This window comes from Anolis sagrei, chromosome 1, assembly GCF_037176765.1.
Source record: "Anolis sagrei isolate rAnoSag1 chromosome 1, rAnoSag1.mat, whole genome shotgun sequence".
In the NCBI taxonomy this organism is placed as follows: Eukaryota; Metazoa; Chordata; class Lepidosauria; order Squamata; family Dactyloidae; genus Anolis; species Anolis sagrei.
In genome coordinates, this window is record NC_090021.1 from 276,107,456 (window position 1) to 276,124,778 (window position 17,323).

General features: G+C 45.8%; 1 protein-coding gene across 1 annotated transcript in view; it reads left to right on the forward strand.

Moving 5' to 3' along the window:
- Nucleotides 1–10,645: 10,645 nt before the first annotated feature.
- The window catches only part of CD82 (CD82 molecule), a 91,869-nt gene continuing 85,191 nt past the window's right edge, over nt 10,646–17,323 (forward strand). The window contains exon 1 of the mRNA XM_060764360.2: nt 10,646–10,828. The gene's annotated coding sequence lies outside the window, so the exon portion shown is untranslated. The remainder of the gene's footprint in view (nt 10,829–17,323) is intronic.

Consider the following 17,323-nt stretch of genomic DNA (forward strand, 5'->3'; position numbering starts at 1 on the left):
CATAATGAGATATCTTGGAAATGGGACCCAAGTCTAAACATGGCATTCATATATGATTCATATACACCTTCTAAACACAGTCTGAAGGCAATTTTGCACACAATATTTTAATAACGTTGTGCAGGAAACAAAGTCTGTATACATTGAACCATAAGAAAGCAAAGGTTTCACTTTCTCAACCAGCTACGTATTTGCATTTCTGAATCTTCACAAATTCTACAGCCACTACTTACAAATGAAGGAGAGAAACCTATGTTCTCTGTGGGTGAAAATCCTGTTGTTTCTTGTTGGAGAGACCAGAGACAAAAGCTTATTTTTACTCAGGCCAGCCACAGATTTCACCCAGCTGTTGTGTTCATGAGGATGACAAATGCTCAGTTTAGCCTTTTGCCACATGTTCTGTGTTTGTATTGTGTGTCACATAAAAAGTGGAGTGGAATGAATTTAGTAACTGATTTTGCCATATGCATCCAGGACTGGTGCCGCTGAAACTCGGTCTGGCTGATGGAAGAAAACGGCAGCTGCCGTGCACTCCTGATGACTGAAGAATAGGCCCCATTGATGACACATTTTAAAAGTTGTGGATTCTTGTGGTGCACATGAAATAATAAGAAAGCGCACTGGGTGGACTGTGCCATTTTGGGTTTATTTTTGCTATTACAGTAGTTTTGGAAACAGACAGTTCTTTAAAAAATGAATATGAATTCTGATCAGAATTTCATTCTTTTTGCAAGTACTGAATACTGCAATACCAACACAGTGGCCTTATTGCAAAATGTTGCAGAATGAAGAGCTCCCATTTTGGTGCTAGTCCCTGGCCTAGTGGGAATCCACACACTATCTGTATCCAGAAAAGAAAAAGAAATTATTGTAGCTAATGAACACAAATATGGTTGTCCCTGATACACTGGGAAAACTTGCTGGTCCTTTATGCCCATGAGGGTCTCTCATGAATGAGATATACTGCTTTGTTCTACTTCTTCTCCTACCTAGTTATCCATTCTCACTGAGCATTTTTTGAAGAGGAAAAGGTATGTAATTGAAGGTTCAGGATCTTCTGAGGGCTTCCCTCATATTTTTTGCATTTCTGAAAAAACTGAAGTGCCCTTAGACTGCTAGGATTTTTTTCATTTGCATTTGCTCTATGGGAGGGTCAAGCTCTTGGAATGCTAAGATTGTTATCATTAAGCAGCAATAGGGGCATAGCATCTAGATTGAAGGAAGCAATCATACTATTCTATTCTGGTCTGGGCAGATTTCACCTCAAATACTGTGTCTAGTTCTGGGCAACACAATTCAGGAAGGATATTGACAAGCTGGGATGTGTCCAGAGGAGGGAAAATCAAAATGACCAACATTCTGTTTTTATGGCTTGTATGGTTTTTATTATATGCTACATGTTTTAATTGTATTTTACTTGTTTTAATTCTATTTTCTAGTTTTTATAATTGTTGAGGCATTGAATTGTTGCTGGTTGTGAACCGCTTTGAGTCGCCTTCGGGCTGAGAAAGGCAGTACACAAATGTGGTAAATAAATAAATAAATAAATAAAATTCTGGAACCCATGCACTATAACAAGCAGTTTAGGGAGCTGGGTATATTTAACCTGAATAATATAATATTAAGAGGTGGCCCACGCTGAAGCCCCCACCCCCCGACTACATGCCTTATGAGGCAATAACAAAGATGTCTTCCCCTCAACATAGGTATGGTGTCTTTGCCTCAGAAGTAAAAGCTTCTCCCAGTTACCACAGGCTTATACTTGTAGGCAAAATATTCTGCACCTGGCATTCTTTGGCAGATGCTTGGGTGCTGGCAGGGCCCACAGCTGGTTTCTGTCCTCTCCCCAACATTTTCAAAAAACAGATTTAGTATTTCAAACTCTGGCATAAATAGTTCTATGTGCCATTTTATTTTATTTTTCCCAAATGCCTTGGAGCAACAGAAGATGAATAGTAGGGCTGGAGCCTAGCCATCTGGAATTAGCAGAACTGGGAGTTACCAGTAATCTCAGTAATTGTATCAAGGTTAAGTTTTTCTTGGTATCTTTACCAAACCTAGATACATTTCAAAAAGTGAGATAAGGAGTAGGAAGTTGCTTTGGAACATCAGGCACCTACAGATAAGATACTATAACCATTACTTCTTGTCGTGTTGTTGTGTGCCTTCAACTCATTTCCAACCTATGGCAACCCTAAAACAACTTTATCATGAGGTTTTCTTGGCAAGATAAGTTCAGAGTGGATTTGGCTTTGCTTTCCTCCAAGGCTGAGAAAGTGTGACTTTTGCAAGGTCATCTATCTTTTATTATACTGCACTGGCTCTTTAACCATTATTTCTTGAAACTAGTGATCTTTAATTGCTTCAAAGGATGTTTTCCATGCTTTGTGCCAGCTTTTTTTTTCCAGTTTTGCATCTAAGCAGAGGTGGCATTTTATCTTTTGTAGAGGCACCCCTCAAATTAGGCAAAATGAGGCAATGCCTAAGGTGGCAAATGCTGCAGGGAAGCAACAGTAATCTGGCTGCTTTTCCTGGACTCCATTGTGTTCTCCCCTGCTATTCAGCACTGCCTATTATTAATTGATTTTATTCATTAAAATATTTATATCCTGCCTGCCACCTAAAGATCTCAGGTCAGCAGACGATAAACCAGCCTGATTTATTTAAAACAGCGTGAACAATAAAAATGCATTAAAAAGGCTAAAATGTGTTAAGCAAATTGACAAGTTGCAAGAGACCAAATCAAGCTGGTTAAATAGTTTTAATCAATTTAAAACCATGCACATGCGAGGGTCTATGTAAAACCAGTTAGGCCCCAAATGTTTCAGTGAACAACCACATTTTCATGGTGATAGAATGAAAGCAATGTTGGTAGATATTCCATGGCTGGGGTGACGCAGCAGAGGAGGTCTTCTTGCTACGTCTTAAGGGAATACTGAAGGGAACTGTGATGCCTATCTCCAGACTTTTTTCTTTGTTCTCCAAGTGAGTAGGCACATCTTAGAATACAGGAGGAAGATAACATTTTTTTAATTGAGATGACTTTTAAGCTTGGGCCCTATCTCACCAGTCTAGACCAGTGGTCCCCAACCTGTGGTCCATGGACCACCAGTGGTCTGTGAGAACTAAAATATGGTCTGTGGCCTCACCGTTACTTACACCATTGCATCGAAAGTGACTGGTCTCACAAAACCCTCTTATAGTACTGAGGCTTATTAAATATGGTTTTCCGTTGGTGAGCAGACAGACAGTGACTACTGAATGGCATATGTTCTGTATAAGAAACTAGAGCTGATGTGGTCTATCCAATGTAATTTTCTGAATCAGTACCCCAAATAACCAAACTGAATCTAAAGTTGACCAAAAACTGATTCGTAAGCCTTTTGGTACTCATGTTGGACAGTGGTCCCTGGTAAAAAAATAAAAAAGGTTGTGAACCACTGATCTAGATGGGCTACAACAAGGTTTAAAAAGACAGATAAAACACATTATTAAAATACATATAACAAAATGCACACAAGACCAACAGCAACATGCTAAGACTTTGTACCTCAGTGTGAAGGTATTTATAGGTGCTGTAATGCTGCTGGTGCATCAAAAAGCCATGAGAGGAGTGGGATGATGGGTGTAGGCACTGGCATCATAAGCTATGGGAAACAAGATAGGGTATAGAGTGTCCATATTGCACATTTTTCAAGAAGCGGCAGCAGGAGTAGCTTACAATGCAGTATCTATATCACATGCATGTATATACGTGTGTGTGTGTGTTTGTGTATGCCATCTGAATGCAGATGACGTTCAACTATTACTGTACTCCTTTCCACCTGCTGCTAGGGAGGCTGTTCAGGTCCTGAACCAGTCCTTGGAGCTGTCATGGTCTGGATGAGGATGAACAAATTGAAATTGAATCCAGACAAGATGGAGGGACTCCTGGTCAGTCATAAGGCCGAACAGTTTATAGGGTTACAGCCAGTGCTGGATGGGGTTACACTCCCTCTGAAGACACGGGTTCGCAGCTTGGGAGTTCTCCTGGACTCATCGCTGAGCCTGGAACCTTAGGTTTCGGCAGTGGTCAGAGGAGCATTCGCACAATTAAAATTTGTGTGCTAGCTGCACCCGCACCTTGTGAAGTCAGACTTGGCTACGGTGGCCCACACTCTCATTACATCTCAAATAGACGACTGCAATGCACTTTATGTGGGGTTGCCTTTGAAGACTGTTTGGAAGCTTCAAGTAGTCCAATGGACAGCAGCCAGATTACCCACTGGAGGGGCATACAGGGAGTATACAACCACCCCTTTTGTGTGAGCTCCTCTGTCTGCCAGTCTGCTACGGAGCAGAATTCGAAGTGCTGACTTTGGCTTATACACCCCTAAATGGTTCCAGTCCAACTTACCTGTCCGAATGCATCTCCCTTTATGAGCCAGGTAGAACACATAAGATCTGCCAGGAGGGTCCTGGGGACGAGACAGACAGGACCTTCTTAGTGGTGGCCCCTCAGCTGTGGAACTCCCTCCCCAGTGAGATTGGACTGGCTTCTTCCCTCCTAGCATTTAGGAAACAACTTAAGACTTGATTATTCAAGGAGGTATTCAGCAAGTGGCAGAAATAAGGAAATATAGAAGTAGTTAAGACTCCAGGATTGATGTAAGGCCTAAATGTTTTATGTTGTATTTGTGATTGTTGCTGTAGTTTTATAGTTTTGATCTATTATCATTTGTTGTCAATTTGAGATGTGATGTTTATTTATGTGAGGAATTGAATTTTGCCATTGATTATGTTGTGAACCTGGGTTGCTGTGAGTTTTCTGGGCTGTATAGCCATGTTCCAGAAACATTCTCTCCTGGCCTTTCGCTCCCATCATGCTGTGAAGAGCTTTGAGTGCCCCTAGGGGTGAGAAAAGCGGCATATGAATGCAATAAATATATTATATACATTAGAGTCTTGCTTATACAACAAAACTCTAGGCAGAACTTTGGATAAGCAAAAATGCTGGCTAATAAAGAGGGATTAAGGAAAAGCCTCTTAAATGTCAAATTATGTTACAATTTTACAAATTAAGCACAAAAAGATAATAACAAATGGACAGAAAACTCAGTTCAATACACGGTAATGTTTTGTAGTAATTACTGTATTTATGAATTTAGCACCAAAACATTGCAAGTATTAAAACAGCTGTGGAACCGGGTGGGAGGCAGGCTGCGTTGTTGGATGAGTGAAGGTTGGCTAAGCGAGAATGTTGGATGAGTGAAGGTTGGTTAAGCGAGACTCTACTTTGTGTGTGTATATATATATTCACACATACACACACACTACATGGGACTATTCCAAAAGCACTGGTATTTTTTTAATAACTCCATTCGAAACATTTATAGGACAATATCGAAGAGACCTGTGCTGTGTAGTATGGTGCCACTTTAACTACTATGGCTGAATGTTATGGAATGATGGGAGCTGTACTTTGATGTGGCCCCAGTGTGCTTTGTAAGAGAAGGCCAAAGCCCTTGAAAGAGTACAACTCCCAGGATTCTATAGCACTAATCCAGGTCAGTCAAAGTTATGTAGGGCTGCATTCCTTCTATAGTGTAGTGCAGATGCACCCCAATTTAGTTTTGTTTTGTTTTTTCGTGTCAGGAGCGACTTGAGAAACTGCAAGTCGCTTTTGGTGTGAGAAAACTGACCTTCTGCAAGGACATTGCCCAGGGGACGCCTGGATGTTTTGATGTTTTACCATCCTTGTGGGAGGCTTCTCTCATGTCCCCACATAGGGAGCTGGAGCTGACAGAGGGAGCTTATCCGTGCTCTCCGTGGATTCGAACCTCCAACCTGTTGGTCTTCAGTCCTGCCCACACAAGGGTTGGTGCCAGTATGATAGCTGAGTCCAGAAGCTCTGAGCGTTACAGAAATGCTGCAAAGATGGCTGTGAATAAGGGAAGAAAGGAGGCGGAGTCAGAGCAGGGAGAGTGAAGGAGGGATAGAAAGGAGGGGATGCTTAAGGTAAGGGTTAGGGCAAGGTTTAGGGTCTGAGTTACAGTTAGGTTAAGGGGTTATGGTTAGGGTTTAGGCTTAGGCTTATGGTACGGTTCAGGGTTAGGGTAAGGGTTAGGGTTTCACCATTAAAGAACTCTTACATTTCTTCTATATTATCTCTCTCTGGCCTCGCTTACATTAGCTAAATCTCTCTTGCGCAAACAGCGCTCCCGAAAGAGAGATGCAGCATCTCTGTAATGCTCTGAGCTTCCAGACCCAGCTATCATACTATTACTGGCTTCTCTCATGTCGCTGCATGGGGAGCTGGAGCTGACAAAGGGAGCTCATCCACACTCTCTCCGGATTTGAACCGCCGATCTGTTGGTCTTCGGTCCTGCCTGCACAAAGGTTTAACCCTTGTAAAAGTACAACTCCCAGGATTCCATAGCACTGCGCCCAGTCAGTTAAAGTGATGCACGGCTGCATTTATTCTGTAGTGGGTGATAAGTTTGATAGCTGGGTCAGGAAGCTCTGAGCATTACGCACATTCCGCAACGGCGCTTGTGAACAACACTGAGGGTGGGACTCAGGCCCGTAGCCAGGATTTTGTTTGGGGGGGGGGCTGAATTTTTTTCAGGGGGGGTTTGGGGGGGGGGCTGAGTCTGAGTGAAAGAGGGTCTAGCCTAGCAAACCTTTTGTATCGTTACCCCAATACCCCCATGCATATGGGATATATTGAGTATGGTGATCAGATCATGATATGAATAAACATAACAGTTTAAATAATGCACCATTAAGGCCTTTTCGCGAACCACCATGAAAATTTCGGGGGGGCTGAAGCCCCCCGAGGCCCCCCCCCCCCCCCGGCTACATGCCTAGCGGGACTATACTTCATAGTTGCATTTGGTAGGTAAGATTTAGGGTTAGTGGTACGGTAAGGGTTAGGATTATGGTTTGAGTTAAGTGTAAGGGTAAGGTTTAGGGTTTCAGTTAGGATTAGGGTTAAAGGTTAGGGTTAGGGGTATGGTAAGAGTAAGGTTTAGGGTTAGGATTAGGGTTAACTGTTGGGGTTAGGGATTAAGGTAAGGTTTAGGATTAGGGTTAAGTGTTAGAGTTAGGGGTAGGGTATGGTTTAGGGTTTGGGTTTGGATTAGGGTTAACTGTTAGGGTTAGGGGGTTAGGGTTAGGGGTAGGGTAAGGTTTAGGGTTTGTTTTAGGACTAGGGCTAAAGTTTAGGTTTAGGGGTTAGGTAAGGGTAAGGTTTAGGGTTTGGATTAGGGCAGGGGTCCCCAAACTAAGGCCCGCGGGCCGTATCCGGCCCCCCAGGGGCATTTATCCGGCCCGCGCCGGGTCACCGTGCCCTGAAGGGCTGCCCCTCCCAAGGGCAGCAAGAAAGGGCCGGATAAATGGGCGCCATCAAAGCCCGGGGGGGGGGGGGGAGAGCTGGGCACTGGTGTCTGGAGGAGGAGGAGGAGGAGCAGGAGGCTGGGGAGGAGGAAGAAGCAAAGCTGGGCTCCCCTTCTCCACACGGCCCTCCTGGCTTTAGCTTCCGGCAGGCAGCTCACGCAGGGCTGGTCTAGCAGCATTGCCTGCTCTGGGAGTTGGAGCAGACGTTTATCTACGCTGCTCAGGCAGCAGCGCCCCTTCTCCTCTTCCTTCTCCAGCTGGCCATCGAGGAGGAGGAGGAGGAGGGGTGTTGCTGCAGTTTCTTCTTTCTTCCTTCTCTTCCTCTTCGATGGCCAGTTGGAGGAAGGAGGAGGAAGAAGAGGAGAAGGGCCGATGCTGCCTTTCTCCTCCCCTCCTCCAACTGACCATTGAAGAGGAAGAGGAGGAAGAAGAGAAGAAACGCAGTAGCGCCCCTTCTCCTCCTCTTCTTCCTCCTCCTCCTGTTCCAGCTGGCCATCAAGGAGGAGGAGGAGGAAGAGGAGAAGGGGTGTTGCTGCAGTTTCTTCTCTTCTTCCTCCTTTTCCTCTTCCATGGCCAGTTGGAGGAAGGAGGAGGAAGAAGAGGAGAAGGGCCGATGCTGCCTTTCTCTCTCCCCCCCCTCCAACTGGCCATTGAAGAGGAAGAGGAGGAAAAAGAGAAGAAACGCAGCAGCGCCCCTTCTCCTCCTCTTCCTCCTCCTCCTGTTCCAGTTGGCCATCGAGGAGGAGGAAGAAGAGGAGAAGGGGTGTTGCTGCAGTTTCGTCTCTTCTTCCCCCTCTTCCTCTTCGATGGCCAGTTGGAGGAAGGAGGAGGAAGAAGAGGAGAAGGGCCGCTGCTGCCTTTCTCCTCCCCTCCTCCAACTGACCATTGAAGAGGAAGAGGAGGAAGAAGAGAAGAAACGCAGCAGCGCCCCTTCTCCTCTTCTTCTTCCTCCTCCTGTTCCAGCTGGCCATCAAGGAGGAAGAGGAGAAGAGGTGTTGCTGCAGTTTCTTCTCTTCTTCCTCCTTTTCCTCTTCCATGGCCAGTTGGAGGAAGGAGGAGGAAGAAGAGGAGAAGGGCCGCTGCTGCCTTTCTCCCCCCGCCTCCTCCAACTGGCCATTGAAGAGGAAGAGGAGGAAAAAGAGAAGAAACACAGCAGCGCCCCTTCTCCTCCTCTTCTTCCTCCTCCTGTTCCAGTTGGCCATCGAGGAGGAGGAAGAAGAGGAGAAGGGGTGTTGCTGCAGTTTCGTCTCTTCTTCCCCCTCTTCCTCTTGGATGGCCAGTTGGAGGAAGGAGGAAGAAGAGGAGAAGGGCCGCTGCTGCCTTTCTCCTCCCCTCCTCCAACTGACCATTGAAGAGGAAGAGGAGGAAGAAGAGAAGAAACGCAGTAGCGCCCCTTCTCCTCTTCTTCCGCCTCCTGTTCCAGCTGGCCATTGAAGAGGAGGAGGAGGAAGAAGAGGAGAAGGGGTGTTGCTGCAGTTTCTTCTCTTCTCCCCCCTCTTCCTTTTCGATGACCAATTGGAGGAAGGAGGAGGAAGAGGAGAAGGGCTGCTGCTGCCTTTCTCCTCCCTCTCCTCCAAATGGCCATTGAAGAGGAGGAGGAAGAAGAGAAGAAACACAGCAGCGCCCCTTCTCCTTCTCTTTTTCCTCCTCCTGTTTCAGCTGGCCATCGAGGAGGAGGATGAGGAAGAAGAAGAGGAGAAGGGGCGCTGCTGCAACTTCTTCTCTTTTTCCTCTTCCACTTCGATGGCCAGTTGGAGGAAGGAGGAGGAAGAAGAGGAGAAGGCCACTGCTGCCTTTCTCCTCCCCCTCCTCCAACTGGCCATTGAAGAGGAAGAAGAGGAAGAAGAGAAGAAACCCAGCAGCGCCCCTTCTCCTTCTCCTTCCTCCTCCTCCAATTGGCTCTCGAGAAGGAAGAAGAGGAAGAAGAGGAGAAAGGGTGCTGCTGCCGTTTCTTCTTTTCTTCCTCCTCCTTCTCCAGTTGGCCAACCAGGCAGGTAGGGAGCTGGTGAATCGCGGGAGGGGGAGTCTCCTCAGTGCTTCCATTTCCCTCCCGTGATCCACCAGCTACCTGGGGTCGCCTCCTCTCTCCCTTCTGCCCACCAGAAGGGAGACCTGGAAAGTGGGGAGGGGAATGGAAGTGTGGAGGAGAGCCCCCTCCCACAATCAAGCAGCTGCCCCCCTGCTTTCCAGGTCTCCCTTCTGGGGATGGGGGAGAGGAGGAGAAGGCGACCCCAGGCTTTTCTCTCCTTGGCTGAGCCAGACAACACCTTCCTCCCTTCCCACCTCAGTCCCCCCCCCCCACTTTTCTAGCACCCCTTTCCCACCCCAGTATTCCCTTTTTCTAGTTTACCCCTTCCTATCCCAGTCTTTACTACCCCCATTCCCCAGTCCCTCTCACTCCACTTTCCATCCCAGCCTCTCCCAGGTTCCAGCCTCTCTTTCCCATTTCAGTCTTGCCCCCTTTCCCACTGCAGTTTCCCACTTTCCAGCCTGAGCCTCCCTTTGTATCCCAACCTTTCCTAGTTTCCAGACCCCCTTTTCCATCTCAATCTTTCCTCCTTCCCCAGTTGCCCCCTTCCCACCCTAATCTGTTGTGCTTTTCCAGATATCACCCTTTCACCTCATTTTCCCACTTTTTCTAACACCCCTTCCCATTCTCTCTCTCTCACCCCCTTCCCCAGTCAGTCTTTTCTCTATTGTTATTACATGTATTACTTTAACTATAGTCCGGCCCTCCAATGGTCTGAGGGACAGTGAACTGGCCCCCTGTTTAAAAAGTTTGAGGACCCCTGGGTTAGGGGTTAGGGGCAGGGTATGGTTTAGGATTAGGGTTAGGATTAGGGTTAAGTGTTAGAGTTAGGGTTAGGTTATAGTTTAGGGTTTGGGTTAGCATTAGGGTTAGGGTTTTGGGTAAGGGTTAGGGTTTAGTCTTAGGGTTAGGGTTCGAGTAAGGGTTTTACCATGAAAGAACTCTTACATTCCTTCTGTAATATCTGTGTTCCGCTCTGCGTTGCGCAAACAGCGCTCTCGAAGGAGCGAAGCGGAAACAGCGTAATGCTCAGAGCTTCCGGACCCAGCTTTCATACTATTACCCTGTAATGTGCTGCAGATGCCCCCCTAGGGAGGCTACTGTATGTATGTATGTATGTATGTATGTATGTATGTATGTATGTATGTATGTATGTGTTTCTCCCTGGGTGGGCTTCCACGTCGCGGAAGAGGCTTGTTTTATAGTCAAAGGCGTCCTCTCCTCCCCCTCCTCCTCCTTCCGGGCGGGCGAGGGTTAACCCAGCCTGGCGTCTGGGGCTGCCCCAGGGGGCCGTCCTCCTCCTCCTCCTCCTCCTCCTTCCGAAGGCAGGACCGAGAGCCGCCGCCGCTGCTGATCCACATCGCAGGCATTCGCCAAGACTCCGCCAGACTCAGCTTCGCTCCAAAGGCTTCCCCAGCCCAGGTACGCCCGACCCGTCTCGGGACCCAGAGGAGGGGGTTTCCCCCCCCCAAAAAGCCCCCCTGGGATTGCGGGGCTGGGCTTTGGGAGGTTTCAAGGGACGACTTTCGGCTGCTTCCTGCGAGTGGCGCGCGCGTGTGTGAGAGAGAGGGATCGGGGTCTTTCTCTTTTCCACTCAGGAAGGGCGTGGGAGTGGGAATTCCTTCTGCCTTAAACCCTCCCATATTGAAATCCCGTTCCTTTTTCGGCGGCTGGGAAATGTTGCTTGCGATGCTTTGCGTGGAGGGGATTGGGGCTCTGGCAGAACGGGGTGGGCTCCTACGTGGCCACTCTTTTGTGGATTCGCACGCGACGGCGTTTCCTTGCGAGTCGAGAGACCGCTCAGTCCAAGGGGGGCATGAAGGCAATTGTGTGGGTGGGTGGGCACGCCTACGTGTTAGGCATCCTTCCACCTTCACAGCTAACACGGGCTCCCTGGCCGTTCACACACACACGCATACACTCCCTCCTTCCCGCACCCAGGAGCCGTCCTAGTGATTTATTTATTGAGGCTGTTCCGCCTTGGCAGCGGGGAAGCGGGCTGGCTTTGCAAGGAAGGAAGGAAGGAGTGGAAAAACCCTTGGTGGGGAGGCGTGCCATTTCTCTCGGGCACCACCGTTCCGGTTCCCCTTTCTGTCCTTCCCTTCCCTGACCGCACAGCAGGGCGAAGTTCAGCAGGTGAAGATCTTTCCTATGATCAGCCCAAGGAGGCAATGCTGGGAGAAAAGGCTTCCTTTTCGCTTTCAGGGGGGACTTTCCTGGTTGCCACTGTGGGCGCCAAGGGGACGTTTTCAATGCAGCCCATGACTTGAGAATGAAGTTCTCTGAGTTCCCCCTCCCACATGCAAAGGGAGCTAGTTCCCCTTGAACACACACAGTCTTGGGTGGGTACTAGTCATTGATAATGGGTGAGTTTTCCTCTTTATAGCAGCGCGGGTCTTTCCCAGGGATTCCTTCAATTGCTCCTCTGCTCTGAATGGCATTCTAAAGCTACTGCCTTCATGTTAATCTTACTTGAGAGAGAGAGAGAGAGAGCTAACACACACACACACCACAAACATTTTTGTGTTTTAGCCAGAAGCCTGTGGCTAAACTTATGTGTTTTGATGCCAAAGTGTAGATTTGCTGCCCCTTTTTTCTGTTCATCATAACGAGAGGTTTAGAGAAGGGTCTGGAGAACAAGCCCTATGAGGAGCGGCTCAAAGAGCTGGGCATGTTTAGCCTGAAGAAGAGAAGGCTGAGACTAGAAATGGTGGCCAATGCCATGTATAAATATGTGAGGGGAAGTCATAGGGAGGAGGGAGCAAGCTTGTTTTCTGCTGCCCTGGAAACTAGGATGCTGAACAATGGCTTCAAACTACAGGAAAGGAGATTCCACCTGAACATTAGGAAGAACTTCCTGACTATGAGAGCTGTTCAGCAGTGGAACTCTTTGCCTCGGAGTGTATTGAAGGCTCTTTATTTATTATTTATTTATTTTTGAGTCCCCCTAGGGGTGAGAAAAGCGGTATAGAAATACTGTAAATAAATACATTTATTTATTTACCGCATTTGTATACCACCTTTCTCAGCCAGAGGTGACTCAAGGCAGTTCATAGTCAGCAGCGATTTGATGCCATAACAAATATCAAAATACAGTTAAAACAATGATAAAAACAATTCAACATTTAAAATGTAATATAAAAAGCAACTATATCTGTAAAAACAAGATCCTCAGCGTCTCCTTACTAAAATTGTTGTCCAGTTGCATTGTCAGTCATTCCATGTATTCGTTTATGTCTAATTATTCTCCAGTAGAAAAAGCTTGCTCAAAGAGCCCAGGTCTTAACCATTTTGCAGAATGTTAGAAGAGGGGACACCTGATTTTATATCCCTGGGGAGGGCGTTCCATAGTCGAGGGGCCACCACTGAGAAGGCCCTGTCTCTCGTCCCTGCCAAACGCATCTGCAAGGAAGGCGGGATTGAGAGCAGGGCCTCCCCAGATGATCTTAAAGTCCTAGATGGTTCATAAGGAGAGATACATTCGGATGGGTAAGCCAGAACTTCTTTGAAGGCTTTTAAACAGAGGCTGTATGGCCATCTGTCAGGAGTTCTTTGAATGGGATTTTCCTGCTTCTTGGCAGGGGATTGGACAGGATGCTCTATGAGATCTCTTCCAACTCTTATGATTCTAGGTCATTGGCCTGAATCTGAAGGGGTGTGTGTGTGTGTGAGTAAGAGAGAGAGAGAGAGAGAGAGAGAGAGTGAGAGAGCCTAGCGCTGTGTATGGATATTGCATACAAATTTGAACAAAAGGTGTTTCATGTTGCTGCACTTTTTTCAGAAGTAGCTGATTGGAGTGAGCACAGAGCTTGGAAAACTTTGCTTTTAAGATTATTGCATCCTATTATGGCCAGCAGGGATTATAGTTATAGTCCAAAGAAGAAAAAAAGAATAGCCTTTCCAATCTGTGAAATAATATCTCATATTTTCCCACTATTTTCCTCATATTTCCCATATTTCCAAGTAGACCTGGAAGATTAATGTGGTGGTTATTGTTGTCTGCCTTTACAACTTGACAAACTGTTCATAGGGTTTTCTGAGGCTGGCGAGGTGTGACTCATGTAGTGGATTTCCATATCTAAGCAGGGAATCGAACCCTGGTCTACAGAGTCACCCAATGCTCAGACCACTACATCACACTGGCTCTTGCAGGATTACGGAAGAGAATTCTCAGGAGTCATGAGGATTTTCCCCAAACCCATAGCTCCTCTTAGTTCTGCAGTCATCATTCCTAGCCACTCTTTCTTTCAGACCCCCTTGTGAGCACCATGGCAGGGAGAACTATGCCCACGCTCTTGGCTAGAGAGTGTATTTGCATAGGCAGCTCTGCTTGCTTATCTGTTTTCTCCTTTTCTGGGTAGTGCAGCATAGAATCTTAAGTTCCCCAAAAGAACAGCCACGTCATCTGCCTACACATTCACCTCTCTGCTCTTTCTGAGTGATCTTTCAGCAGCTGAGAGGGTGAGGTGACTCCTTCCCCTGTGATCAGTTCTGGTCACCTTAAGCCCAGAGGATGAGTGAGCAAGCAGAGCAGCTCTATTTCTGAGCAGCATAAGCGGACAGTGGGTAGCATCCATACCAGTGGAGTGGTGGATCTGATCTGGGTTTTAGTCTGAACTTTAAGGAATTTATCCAAGATACTGAACCACTGAATGGTGCTACTGGCCCAATCCATTCTTGAGCCAGAGAAGGTAAGAGTGGTGGTGGAGGAGTAACTACTGCTCCTCTCTTTTTTTCATGTTTGATGACTTCACAAAGCTTGCCTGCTCACTAAAGACCATGACCAAATGAGTAGAAGTAGCCATTGCCTCTGTGCAATTGCTCATTCTTACCTTTCTTTGCTTTGGAATATTTGGGCAAGTGATAATTGCTTCTTCCAATGATTGCTCACCTATCTTCCAGAACAGTGCAAATCAAGGTGGTGGTCCCTTGGCAGCAGTGGTTGCTGAGCCATTGCTGCCAAGCAGGCACAAATAGGTGTGCCAGCCCTTGGTAATGCAAGGGGCGGGAGAATAATAGTTGATCTCCCACAGACATATTTTCTCTTTAACTGTTACTACAATAATAGGACTTTGCCATCCAGAGTAAGGAAGCAAATATGGAGGAGAAGCTGTAGACTTGGAAGGGCAACCTACTGACCCACCCTTGATTGCTCATTCTCTTATGAGGGTGTGGATGGATTGTACTCTTTAACACTGGAAGAACTAGAGCATTGGTTTTCAACCTCTGGGTCTCCAGGTGTTTTGGCCTTCAGCTCCCAGAAATCCGAACAGCTGGTAAACTGGCTGGGATTTCTGGGAGTTGTAGGTCAAAACACCTGGGGACCCACAGGTTGAGAACCACTGAACTAGAGAATAGGGACATGAGAAAGAAAGAATAGTGACTTCTCATTCATTGACCAACTCTCTCCCGTTAAGAACAACCTTAATAGGTAGTCTACTTTGCAGTGATGGTGAAGAAGAGTGCAAAGATAGAAGCAGGTGCTATCCTCCATTGCTTGACTTTCTCTCTGGCAATATCCCCTGAATTAGAGAACTCAAAAGAGTGTGGCAGAAGGAGGTTCGGGAATAAGGAGGAGAGGCTGAGTTATAAACATCCAAACGACTTGTACTTAAGAACAAGTGTGACAATGGGAAGTGAGATAAATCTACCACAGGAAGGGAAATTTACTCCTGAAGGAGTTTTCATGGGGAAAAGGTATCTCTACTGAAGCATTATCACCAATCCTGATTTCCACAACAAGCCACATTTTTCAAAATCCAATTATCACAGAAACAAACACATTCACCTTAAGAATTATAATGGTAATAATAGTAGTAGTAGTAGTGGTAATAATAATAATAATAATAATAATAATAATAAATTCTATCTCGCCCCCTCTCCAAAAGGACTTGGGGCAGCTCACAACAAATAAATATAAAATCAAGCAAGAATAAAAACATAACACATAACGTCAAAATCAAAAACACTGCAGACTAAACTAACAATATCATAAAGGCACACACAGGTTAAATTTAACAGGATTTAAACAAACCTATCTTCATAATTGGGGGAACTGCCTGTATTTGTTGTATCTTCCTCCTAGACAGCTTCGGTAGAATATCCATTTTCTCCCAAATATCTCCATGGCTGTAACATTAGGACTGAACTTAGGTGCCATTTTTGTTCTAGAGTATGTCTGTTTACAAAAGGAATCTGTGATTGCTAGAACTGTAACAGAAAACTGGGGATCATAAACAGAGATGTGCTCTGTAACTGGTTAAGAAACTTTCTTGTGTTGACTGGAATGTGACAGCTGCAGTGTGCTGCCAAGTCTTTAGCATGGAGCCCTGTTTTAAGTTTGTAAATTCTAGGTTAAGTGACTTGCTATATTAAATGTGTGGTGTGCATTTTTCTTCCCAAGTGAGCAAACAGGGTCTAATGCATTGCAAACTTGCCACGTATATGGGTAGGAGAGGTTTAAAAGACTTCCCTTCAACTGATATTTTTAACATATTGGGCATAGCTGGGGAGGCAGACATGTCAGTTCTCCCTTTTTTCCTCTTGTTTGCTTTTCACACATGCTCAGTGAGGGATTTTGGAAGCAGCTTGCCTCTAGCAGACATGCACACACTCCAAGATCAGTTGGAGTAGAATCCCATTCTTTCCCAGCTGCAGCTTTACTGCATTGTCTCCTGCAGGCATGCTTCTATAACCCAACATCAAAAGTCTGTGTTTTTCCAGCCCTTCTTTACCACCTTCTTAATGCTGAGGCTGCTAGACAGAGAATGGGGAGGCAAAGGGTTGCAGGGTGTGTGTAAAAAATGACTCGTAAAAAGAAGTTTTGGTGCCTGAAGTTTATTACCTGAGATATGCCTGTATAAGACTTGAAAGTGCAGAAATATCTCTTCTACTCTCTTCAAAGTGACAGTTCTCTGTATTCTATTTCCTAGTTAGATTGCACCCTCTTAATACATGAATTCATGTATTTACCTTGTTCATTTGTCTGACCTTTGTATGTGCCAGACTGTTGTTTATCTCTTCCAGTTAATCTTTCACCATACCTTTCACTAGCGGGTATGTTTACATCTCCACATCATGTGCCTCCAATCTGACATCTTGTCCCTTGGTGCCCAAGACTGAATTGTCTCTTGAGGTTCCCTCCCAGCTTCTCATTCCTTGCTATTGTAGTCTTGGCTATTTGTTGTCTGAAATTTCCAGAATGTCCCAAAAGCATGAAATTGAAATGGAAACTTTAAGAACTAATGCCTGGCTGGTTGTGCTGTTTTATGGATGGACTTGGGCACTGGCCAGAGCCGAATGCTTCAGAGGAAAGTAACTGAAAGGCAAGGAACTTCCTGAGATTGTGCCTTTGGCATGTAAAGTATACAGGGCATAAACATATTATAAAAACCACAAGGATTTCAAACCAGGGGCCCTTTCACACTGCACAATTATAGCACCATGATCCCATTTTAACTTCCATGACAACAAATGCTGAACTCTCAGGATTTGAAGTTTAAGAAGGCTTTTTTTTTTTTACTTTTCACTAACCTAAAAAGACAGCCTCCTCATCTTGGAGTGGAAAGCAGTAGTAGATTTGGTTGTGTTCTACATTTTGATGACACTGCACACCAAAACTCTTCCAGTGGGTTCATTAGATTTTAGATAGCATGCAGGGCCAAACAAAATCCTGGAGGACTCCATAGTTCAACAGCCAAGGGGCTAAACAGTAGTATTCCATCATCACCTTTTGGATTCAGTCCTCCTGGAAGGAATGGAGCCCAACAACAATTGGATTGAGTTTGATGATGAGTTGAATGATGTTTTTATATGCATTTTAGAACTTATTTATTGCATATTGTTTTATGACGTTATTTATTATATTGTATAGCATTGAATCTTTGCTGTTAGCCATTTTGAGTCCCTCCATGGAGG